This window comes from Sinohyriopsis cumingii, chromosome 12 (assembly GCF_028554795.1).
Source record: "Sinohyriopsis cumingii isolate HCF-2022 chromosome 12, ASM2855479v2, whole genome shotgun sequence".
In the NCBI taxonomy this organism is placed as follows: Eukaryota; Metazoa; Mollusca; class Bivalvia; order Unionida; family Unionidae; genus Sinohyriopsis; species Sinohyriopsis cumingii.
Genome location: NC_142972.1, coordinates 103,549,658 through 103,561,758, shown reverse-complemented (window position 1 = coordinate 103,561,758; position 12,101 = coordinate 103,549,658). Strand labels below are relative to the sequence as shown.

The 12,101-nt window shown below is 34.0% G+C and overlaps 1 long non-coding RNA gene across 4 annotated transcripts; it reads right to left on the bottom strand.

Annotated features, from left to right (window-relative positions):
• Window positions 1-237: 237 nt before the first annotated feature.
• Window positions 238-9,721, bottom strand: LOC149787150 (uncharacterized). Of its 4 annotated transcripts, none has more exons than XR_016425264.1 (5): window positions 9,552-9,721; window positions 7,574-7,732; window positions 4,014-4,167; window positions 3,474-3,547; window positions 238-607 (listed from the first exon to the last, which is right to left on the bottom strand). It is a non-coding gene; the product is annotated as an uncharacterized LOC149787150 (long non-coding RNA). The 4 variants fall into 4 exon arrangements; XR_016425265.1 differs by lacking the exon at window positions 9,552-9,721 and adding an exon at window positions 9,337-9,508; XR_016425266.1 differs by lacking the exon at window positions 4,014-4,167 and having other exon boundaries at window positions 3,407-3,547.
• Window positions 9,722-12,101: the final 2,380 nt, after the last annotated feature.

The following is a 12,101-nucleotide window of genomic DNA, read 5'->3' as shown; positions in this document are numbered from 1 at the left end:
CTTAGCATAATAAATTGTATTGGTCTGTAAGAGGAAGTAACAAAGGAGATCATAAAAGTGCCATATTTACATATTTTTCCTCATTTTGTGAGATTATCTTGGTATAGGGTTTAACATTAAATCAACAAAATTCAGGCTGTAAAGTGTCAAGCAAAAGTTAAGTAACAAATAGGATTGATGTAAAAGTTTATAATAAATAACTAGCTTTGTAGACAGGTAAACCCTTCAGGACAAAAGTAAACATATACTGCTATAATAGTATATAGAAAAGGTTCAGATATCAAAATTCTTAAAAATATTAGAACAAGAGGCCCATGTGATCCGATATCACTCTGAATGAAATACATATCTTAATAGTTGTCCATTTCCCTGAGCAAATGTTTGTAGGCTTATAGTGATCAGATCACTAATTGATAACCCATAGAACTTAATCTACATATATGAAAATTTATTCAAAAACACTGTGCATTAGATTGGCATACAAACCACATGATTTCATTCATGAAAGATTGTTCAGCCATTAAAGTAGGTTGGCTCCATGGCTTTTTTTACATCATCATGCTGTTAAGCTGTAGGACCCACACCAAGAGTTCATCTGATATTTCATCTGTATGAAATAAAATGCACAATAACAAAATAAAAGCAAACATTTTAAGTATAATACATAGATTGAAATTCATACAATTAATACTGGCAAAAGGATGAATAATAGTCAATGGGTACTTATAAAAATGTTTATATTCTCTTTTTTAATTCTCCCATCTGTAGACTGGTTCCCTGACTCTAAAATAATGAGTAGTCCAAACCTAACATGTATCAAGCATCAATATTTTGCATTTTGCATATAATTGCAATCTTAGATATTACAATAATTCTAAGCAAATTAAATGATTACAATCACCCCTTGCATAATGTTGAAAGATGATAACAATGACTGTTGCATTTACTGTGTTCATAAAATTAAATGTAGATAAGTGAATAAATGCTGTGATTTTAATAGTTTTTTTCAAGTTACTTCTTTTTTTCTTCCTGCGTGCCTGCTCTACTGAAATGTGCATGCATGGAATATTAACCTATAACCATTATGTAATAAGAGGTGCTGTATCCAATTACACAGCCAATTACTTATTTTAAATTGATTGTATTAAGATCCTGTTTTTGTTTGCCTAAGCTGTCCTTAATTCTGGAGATTTTGTTTTCTTTAATAGTATAACAAGCATTTGAGGCATCTCACAGGTTTATTTTATTTTCATCACTTGTCACATGAGATGTTAACGAATGCCAAGGTCTGAAACCTGAGGCCAAAAATGAGTATGGCCATACTGCAAACTGATTCGAACTTCCCCTGATAAAATAATATAAAAATGATGAATGGAATTGTAACATTACATATATTTTAACAAATACTAAACTGACACTTTAGAATGTAAAGCGAAAACTACAGTTCCATGACAATGTCAAAATATGACAAAAGCAAAGATAAAAACAAAAGGATGTCTTATTGGGAGAATATTTCACTTCAAAGCAGGATATCTTCTTCATAACAAGGGTATAACAAGTATAAAAAAACACTTAAAAAGAAACTCTCTGAGGAAATGAACAATCTTGTCACAAAAAGACCAAGGTTACTATGGTTACCTAAAACCTGAGATCTAATGGCTGATCAAAATAAGCTATCAAGTCCAAATAAAAGAGGTAAATTGACATTCATCCCTATTCAATGTTACAGAAAACATCAATTAATTTGGTTTCCTATTGTTTAATGCATAATTCAGGGAAAAAGGTAATGTAAGGAAATATTAGAACAATAATGAATAGTTAAAATGGCATTAACAGCAGACAAAACATTTGCACAAACAACTTTTGTTCTGAGAGGCAGGTCTCTGTACATAATTCCTATATGTACAAAATTAAACAAAAACACTATTTTAGCATCACAGCTTGCATTCTCAAATAAAAGAATAAGGGAGATAACCTTTCCATTGACAATAATACTCTTGACACAGAGTTTTAAATAAGAAATAAATTTAATACATATAAAAATCACCCAACATCGTAAAATACTATAAATGTATGGTTATATGTGACATGAAAGCATAACAAATTCATAATTGTTATGTTAGGTCTGATGAAAGTAGAACATATAGACTGGTACAGAGCAAGAGAAATGAGGAAATCAGAAATGAGGAAATCAGAAATGTGGTGTTCAGAGAACACCAAGGAAATATCTCAAGTTTCGAGAAAGTCTAGAATGGTAGATGGTGTTTCCTACCAGGTTTTTCCATCACCAGTTTACTGGCTGCCATGTATAACTAATATAATAGTCCCAGTTGAAAAGATGCCATGTTAAACATTGGAAAGTACAAAATGCGACCAATCCTTCTGAGTGCCAGTAATCCCATACTGTACTATCAAAACATGGCATGCAAAAGGCATAAAATCCTTGAGCATGCCAAAAAGACAGAGAACAGGACAGGAAAGATATGGAAAAGACCCAAGATGAAACAAGGAAAGTAAATGTGTTGCAAGACAATACAGCAAACATTATTGACATTCAATATGATGGTACATGTAAATTGTTATAATGCAATGTGTTCAGGTGTTGAGAAAACACCATTCCACACTGCAACTCAATGCATCTAAAACAGGTAGAAATTGTAATTAAAAATAACAAGGCAATTGATGATTTATACTAACTCCGCAATCATGTACATATTCATATATCTCAGAAAAATGTTGATACCTGTGCATCTTGCACAAATTATAACTGCTCAAAGGGATATTGGTAAAAGAATCATAGTCAAAAAAGGTCTATAATAAAATTCAAATATCAACCTCACATGGAGTTAAAAAATGACATGAGTGATCCATATATTAGTAGCTACATGTCAGTTGTAGAGTTTCATGAGGTTGATATGATGTAACACTTTTGCTATGAATCTGATGGATACAAGGCACATGGGACAAATCACAGAAAATGTATTTCAAGTTTAATGTACTTCTGATGCCATAAAAATGTTTAATTCATGAGGATAAGAAACAACATTATGAAGGACATGAGCAAGCATTGTCATGCAGAGTTTAGCCCTACCTTTTAGAAATACTGTAGGGACAAGTCTAAGATAATGATAGCCATGTGTCAAAAGCAATAGATGCCATAGTGCCCACATATCAGGGTGATCATGCACTTTGCAAGTCATATGTTTGCACTGGTAAAAAAGGAAAACTGGTCTGTTAGAAGTTCATATTTTCCTGGGAAATTCAAAATTCATACTCCACAAATAATGACTCACTGATACAAATATTTGTTGACTACCAGCCTTGGAAAATGACAATTAAAATACATATATCAGCACTAACACAAAGAAGCCTGAAAGTGTAAATAAAGTAATTGGAAGAAATTTACCTTGAAATAACTTTCATTAGGAATTTCAATGCACAAAAGAGTGTAGCACACTACAGCAACAACTGACCTGGTGAGTCTATAGTGAAACTGTGCCGAACTTATGGGCGCCCCATAATAGCAAACTCCAGTCTGGCTATGCAACTGAAAATAAGACAAAGATAGGATATTAATGGAAAGACATTTTACAAGGAAAAAAAGCACACAAACATAACAGACATAAAAGGAGATTGCTTCTATTCAGACTCTATGAGAAATATCAGGAAGAGAGGAATAATGCAAAAAGAAAATTGTTATATAAAATTAGAAAGAGAATAAATATGACAAGAGTATTAAAGAATAACATTCATTATATTAAACATATGGGTTTTTGGCATTTAGCACACAGTCCCTGGTTTATACAGTGATAATAATAATAATAATAATAATAATGACTTTAGTTACAGAAGTTAACTCAATTAGTTACAGGACCTATTCTACTTTGCACAATATATACAGTCTACACAATATAAACAATCAATGTGTAACACACAGTCTACACAATATATATGGGGCCCCGAGTGGCCAAGTGGTCTAAAGCACTCTCCGTCACGGATCACTGCCATCTCACCTCTGTTTGTGTAGGTTAGAGTCTCGAGCTCGGCCAGTGTGGATATATGAGAAGGCTTGCCGGTAGCTTCTCGTGGGTCGGTGGTTCTTTCCGGGGTTTTCCAGGGTTCTTCCTTCACCATTAATACTGGCCACCATGTATAGCCTATCACGTGCTGAAAAATGGCATTAAACCCTATAACAACAACAACAAGAACACAATATATACAGTCTACACGATATACAGTCTGCACAATATATACAGTCCACAAGATATACAAAGTCTATACAATATAAAGTCTACATAACATATACAGTTGACACGATATACAGAATCTACACAATATATGCAGCCTACACAATATACACATTCATCACAATATAGAGTCGGCATGATATACACATACTACACAATATACACATTCTACACAATATACACAAAATTTACAATCTACATGATATACAGTCTACACAATATACACATACTACACAATATACACATTCTACATGATATACAAAGTCTACATGATATACACAGTCTACACAATATACACATTATTTTGTGTACACAATATACACATTCTACACAATATACATATTCTACACAAAATATACAATCTACATGATATACAGTCTACACAATATACACATACTACACAATATACACATTCTACATGATATACAAAGTCTACATGATATACACAGTCTACACAATATACACATTATTTTGTGTACACAATATACACATTCTACACAATATACATATTCTACACAAAATATACAATCTACATGATATACACAGTCTACACAATATATACAGTATGCACAACAACATATGACAGAAATTTGTCTTAACAATAAAGAAATAATTTATTCTGAAAAATAAACAAAGTTTCAAATTCATAATACACCAGCATCAGTTTATACACATGAATAAAATATATCGTATTGAAAATTCATTTATAACAAAAATTTAAAACCAGAGAAAAGCAGGAGTTACTTATATTAATTGGCTATGGCATGAAGAAATGATCGGAGAGTGCCTTATATAAATGAGAATAATGTTTAAACAATGCATCAGTAAATTGAAATCTCTTTTTAGACAATTGCTTACTTAGCTTTGGTACACTGTAATTTTCACTTCAAACAGATTTTAATTTGGAATACCATCAGCATATTTTGGTAAAAAATATTGAATAGACAGACATGAATGCAGTCTTGGGACACTTTATACATAATATTTGTTACTTTCATATATTGGTAACAAAAGTTTTAATATCACTTATAATTCATCTTAAAAATGATCTATACAATGATCTGCAATTAAATGGCACTCACTCTTTTTGAGTCTCATAAGTGTTGTTATGCTTGAATTATAAGTATTACCCCTCAAATTACATTACAATAGTCCAAATATGGCCGAATATAACTATTATAAAAACTGGCCTATTACTAGTATTATTATTAACATGGAATGACTTCCAATTATCTTAAGCTACTACAGATAAGAATTAACATTTTATTAAAATGTACTGCATTTAATGTGAACAGACCTGATTAAATTTGTATCTACAAATGCACCAAGAATTTTATCATGAGAGGTCATATTTGGGTTAACATTCTCAAAAGAATTTAGAACATGTCACTATTTAGTCTTGTTTTCCTTTTAGTTATAATTATTAGGTCTTTTCCTTTTTCTGCATTTATAATCATAAAGTTTCCCTATGATCTCTCTCTTTAATGATATAATGCAGTTCTAAAACTAAATGCTCAATGTTCACATGCATTTTCTTATTACAAATGTGACTAATATTACGAGGTTAACTTTTTCACGCGATGAAGCATTAAGTCAGGTGAATCTGAATTTCCTAGTTTTATCATTCATGAAATTAATTTTGTTCAATTAAATAGGAAATATTATCTCCTTTGCCTGATTTGTCAGGTTTCAAAATAAATTACACAGCAATTATTGTTTTCCATAATTTTTTCCTTTTACACATGCATTTCGTATTAATTGTTCCAAACATAACACGTTTTTACTGTAATATTTCATTATAAAAAAAAAAAACTGACACTAAAAAAGATGCTGATATCCATATGGTTGTTATAGAAACACATACCACCCCAACCCTTATAGGGATTGGACCACTCATATGTTTCCATTAGAATTTCATGTTAATATACCAAAGCATAATAATGACCTGTTCACTAGACTGGCCTAAATTCCACGCATGCTTTCATTCATGACAGTTGCAAAATGTTTATCAGCCATTCAAAGTAGATGTGTTTCAATGCATTTTTTTACAGCCTTGACCCACTGGCCTGCAACCAACTACCAACTGTTCCTTTTCACCAAAAGTTCAGCATGAACTGAAATACAGGATATCAAAATCAATGAAAATATTGTGTGGTGAACTATTTTACACAGACTGTAGTTTTGAAACAAATAACAGATAAAAGTAATTGGACCCGTGTATTAACCAGTGGGTGTATTTCAATATACAATGTAGTTAGTACTCTATTTTTTCCCCTGTCAGTAAACTGCTTTAACTGGCTGAAAATAATTAGTGGTCTGACATTTGTTAGACAGCAACATATGTCTTCTAAAATGACAATGAAAACACAGTCCTTACTATTCAATGTTGATGTAGTGTTGCTGATAGCAGCAGTAAAGGCGGAGGTAATGACCACAGTCTAATTATCTGGGGGAGATTCCTATTTAGTAGACAATAATTAGGCAATTTGGAATGCTGAAATTCTGCTACTTGGGATACTCGACTAAATATGCAGAGTGACACATCAAAACAAGTCTAACGTTAAATAACTACTGAACCAGCCCGGTAGCCTAAGTGTTTAGGGCATCCACCTCAGATGCTGAAGGCCATGGGTTTGAACCCCTGCCCAGTCATACCAAAGACTTATACAAATGGAACTAGCAGCTGCCTTGCTTGACGTTCAGCCTTAAGAGGTTAGTGTTAGGACTGCTTGGCCTGTTCTCAGGATAATGTGACTGAGTGGGACATGATGCTACATGTCTGTAGCATAATGCCCTAGTGCAGACATAACTATAAATTGCCACACTGTCGATATGACTGAATTTTTTTAAACCAAAGTTAAAATTCTAAATCACACAAATAACACACAAATCACCAATGCAAATTGCAGATTACAACCCCCAAAGAATATATATATATATATATATATATATATATATATATATATATATATATATATATATATATATATATATATATAATTAGCTGGAGATTTCTTAGAACAGGGTCCCCAGGTGGGTGAGTGATTTAAGGCACTCACCTTTACAAATCACTGATATCTGACCCCTGTCTGTGTGGGTTATAGGCTCAGGTCAGCCAATGTCAGTATATGAGAAAGCTTGCCAGTAGGTCAATGGTTCCTCACATGTTTTACCCAAGTTCTTCTTCCATCAAATATACAAGACAATATGTAAAGACTATCATGTGCTGAAAAATGTCATTGAAAAATACAAAACAACTTTCTTGGAACTCAATCTGGCTTAACAAACTGTATTTCAATGGCTTTGTTCCTAATAAAATTACATACCACAAAACACAACTCTTGATGAAGTTGAGTCAGACCATCAAATATGATGCACACATGGATCAGAATGAATATCGAATATCTTCATGTGGATCAAGCTGCCGATTCTATCACTACAACTGATCCGGAATAATCCTAAAATCCTAGCATGCAAAAAGAGACCTGCAAGAAGAAATAAAGAGTCATGCCGATGCCATGTCTCAACCTCCATGAATGCGAAAATCCTGTTGTTAAAATCTATAAAAAACAGGGCCTGATCATTTAAGAAAAGCAACTCTTATCATGGCTAGGACATAAATGAATGATCAACTCTTTCATTAGTATTCACTCTATCATATAAATTGTTAATACCATAAACTAATTAATAGAATGTATGGTACACGGTAAATGTGCATACAAGTCAAAGCAACAAATGTAATATTGAAAGAATAAATGTAAAATGGAACTATATACATGATCAACTGGCAATAAATATGCATATGGCTTTAACAAAGAGTTTGATATTTATCTCATATTATGCATTTAGCATAACCATAATGTTGGATACATTGTGTATTTATATAAAGGATTTTCCTTCGATTAGTTACATTAAAATTCTTAAATAAATGTGTAATATTTAAATATTTGTCACTGTTTCTTAGTTGTGATATCTGACTAGCTGAGGCTGACTTTACAGTGGTGCTATGAAGGTAGAAATTAAATCTGTGTATCACCAGTCCAATTCTTTACCCCAAAAGATGACATGCAAAATGCCATATCCATAGTTTTTTTGTAAGTAAGCTGAACAAAAATACAAAACAGTGGAATATGTCATATCCATTGCTATTTGTAAGGCTGTTACATAACAAAACCTGAATGTTGTCATATCCATAGTGATATTTGTAATGCTGTTACATAACAAAACCTGAATGTTGCCATATACATAGTGATATTTGTAATGCTGTTACATAACAAAACCTGAATGTTGCCATATACATAGTGATATTTGCAAGATAGTTCTTTATATTGTTTGCATTCACCATCATGTTTCAACAGCATGTTCTGTGTAAAGAGTATGCTGCAAAATTACTCAGAAGAATGTGAGGCACCATGTTATATGTTTTTGTATTTTTTGTACTGATAGATGAAAAGGTTTTTTTTACAACACACATACAGTTAGTCTAACTATTCCAAAACATAAAAAGAATGGAAATTTATTACAATCAATATTATTCTCATATATCCAGCAAGTTATGTCAAAATATGCCTTGCCCTTACAAAAACACACAGGTCCTTTATTCATGGTGAAAGTAATGATAACACCCTCTCTAATTAATTGGAGAGGGTGTTATTAGTTTACCCCTGATTCAAGTGCCTGTGTACAAACACTTCTAATCTGTAGGTGCAAGAAGCAGTTATCTCCCATGATCTAAGAATTTTCAAACAGATGAAAGTGGGTGGGATAGGGAATAAAGGTAAAAGAAATAAAATTTGGGTACTTCAGTTCGCTCAAAAAGATCCACATATGTGGATAGCTATTCTCTATAATAAATCAAGACAAACACGTTAAATTCATTTGACCGTACAGATCCAGACAACAAGACCGTACGAACAGACAATTTTAAAATGAAAGTGAAAGAAAGACTGATTTCCCAGAATGACTTAGAATTCCGGCTGCTTTGTGCAAGTTAAAACAGCTAAATATGCATAATTTGATTATACATTTAATCACAATTTAAAATGTACAGATCGAGATAGACATGACATACGTGATAACGTTAACTTACGATATGTATGGTTCAAACATGTATCATGATTCTCAAAATAGACCCCTGTACCCGAGTAAGTGTTACAAGCACCTGTCCACTCGTTTTGAGAAAAACTGATGATCCATAGTCACCTATTCAGTAAACCCAGCAATCATTTATAGTCTGGAAACATTATTTAAAACAACGAATATGTTGTTCCAACTCAATGACAAAGATCAAAGAAAGGAAATTACCTTTCTTCTACTTTTGATATCTTCAGAAACACCTCAAAATCACGTATCTCGCGAGATTATTCAAACCGAGGTACGTGTTACAAGTCCAGATTTGTCATCAATGCTGTAACATTACCATCTACATTGTGGTCCTATGGGTAAATGGATCGTCCAAAGTGGTTTTGGCTCCCTAAGACCTCTGGTGCTCGGCGCAAACCCCCCCCCCCCCCCCCCCGTCTGCCCCCGTCCCGTTAGTAAGCTAATGTAGTTGTAGTAGCAATGTTGATGTGGGGGGATGGAATTATTGTCTCGCTATTTCCGATATAGTAATTCTTATTTTTATTATTGCTGTTGTTCTTAACGTTGACGTAGTACTTGCACAATTTTGTTCCAGTACGCAACAGTTTATAATTTTATTCGGCAATCATGGCAATCACATTCAGATATACATCTCTGCTATAAACATTGAATGTTGCTTTGGCCACTTTAGCGACAATGGGACTTGAATGTTAGCAATGGGTATATCAAAATTGGCGACAATGGGAATTTAACATGGGAATGTCACCTGGAGGTCAATGGGAATTAAACATTGGTGACGTCATGGGTTTATAGGGTCAAAACTTTTTACAGTGAAATGTATTTGTAGGGACAAAAGGGTTGATAGGGACAAACATAGACATACAGAACCAAACAAATACACATCCAAACACACAGAAAAGAGGACGGAAATGTTCGAAAGAAAGACTCACAGATACCATAGAGATTCGAAAAACAAAAGTCTGTTGTATGGGTTCAAAACATTTATTCAAGTATATGCATTGACTCTGTGCTTTGGTCTAAGCACTATCCATTTAATACATAAACATTTGGACATTAAACAAACATATTTACAAACTATTCAGTTCTTGGCTCTAGTAAACTACTGTTTACAATTAAAGTTCACTTATTTCTAAAATTACTTCATGTGCAACGTATTTACATTTAATGTTCATTTATAAGAAAAAGCTAAAATAAAACATGTAACAATTAATCAAATAGGACCAAGTTCATGTTTATCTCTATATCCATCTCACACGTTGTTAAAATTCTGGTCAGCTACCATTTGTGTCCCAGCGTAGATATCTCCCATCACGTACTTCCTTTCATTCGTAAATCTGCTGTTATGTCCATCGTGCTAGGTACACTTATCGATAAGCAGATCAAGTGCAGTCATCGTCTTCTTCCCATGGAGGTACAACGTATGTCATATGAATGGTAACTTTCCATCGGTGATATCAAATTTTTCTCTCATCGTGTGCATTCTTCTATAGCCCTCAAAAGTTTGGAAGAAGTTAGTTCTGCAGGAGTGCTAAACCCAAAACATACAGGCGAGTTCAAATTGTCGTGATACATAGATAGGCTCAAACGACCTCGATATTTGACTTGACAATGACATATGAGTTCCTCTAACAGTGAGTTAAGTAGGTATGTAATGAAACCTGTTACTTCCTCGGCTGGAACGTCAGACGCCAAGTCTTTAAATTTCACCGTGTAGGTGCAAGTTGTCTTCTAAATTTTCTCGAGGTCGCTGTCTGAGTCATTTGGATGCTAAAATACCCCTTTAGGTCTACTGAATCATTTCCCTTCTTCGATGCACTTTGTTTTCACGGTATGGTGGTGAAACAGGTCAATGATGTTTGTTCCTTCTCTTTTTTCATCTGCGTAGAGTGGTTCATTTTTCTCTTCGTTTGTCCTCGCAATGAAGTGTCGTTCTTGGAAGTCGTCCTTTTTATACTGGGTGACATCAGGATGTCCATAAGGTAACGTTTCGTTGTCTTGAAGTTTCACTGGTTGCACGTAGTTTGTCATGGCGTTAGGACATAAACAACTAAATTGTGGTACTGCATTGGTGATGTGATCGTGAGGCATAGAATCAGACCCGAGTTTCTCGTTGGACTTGAGTCTTACGCTCTACACATGCTGATTAAAAGGATTCATTTTTCTCGATTGGTCATGGTAGTGACAATAAAGTATCGGTCTTGGACGTTGTCCTTTTTATATGCTGACCAATATCGACGTGACCGTACGGCAAAGTGAAGTGGTTGGGAAGCCGCACTCGCTTCTGGTACACGATTTGATACAGTTTTTCCAAGGCTCGACTGACGATTTGGTGAGTGGGTAAACGTACAATCTTGTTCGGTTGGTTGGTGGTCACTTTAAAGTTTCCATCCTCTCCAGACTGCAAGGCTTCTTTCAATACTCCAAAGTTCACCACTTCACTGGTGCGATAATTGAGTCAATCCTTTCACTTTACACTCGGCTTGCACCTCTCCTTGTTTGTCCTATATTCGTAGCTGTAATGTTTGGGTCCGCCACTAGCAACACTTAAAATTTTCTCGTCGGGGTGTTCGTCTGTCCAGGCTCCTAAACGGTCTCCTTCGATGTCAGGGTGACGTTGATCCGGGCGATCGATGTAGATGCAACTGTCCGTGTCAAAGTACAAGATGCGATCCCCTAACAGTTCTAAAGCTTCGTACAATTTTAAGCTAGCATGGGCTGTCACGTAAGCCGCAATGATGACATTTCAAAATT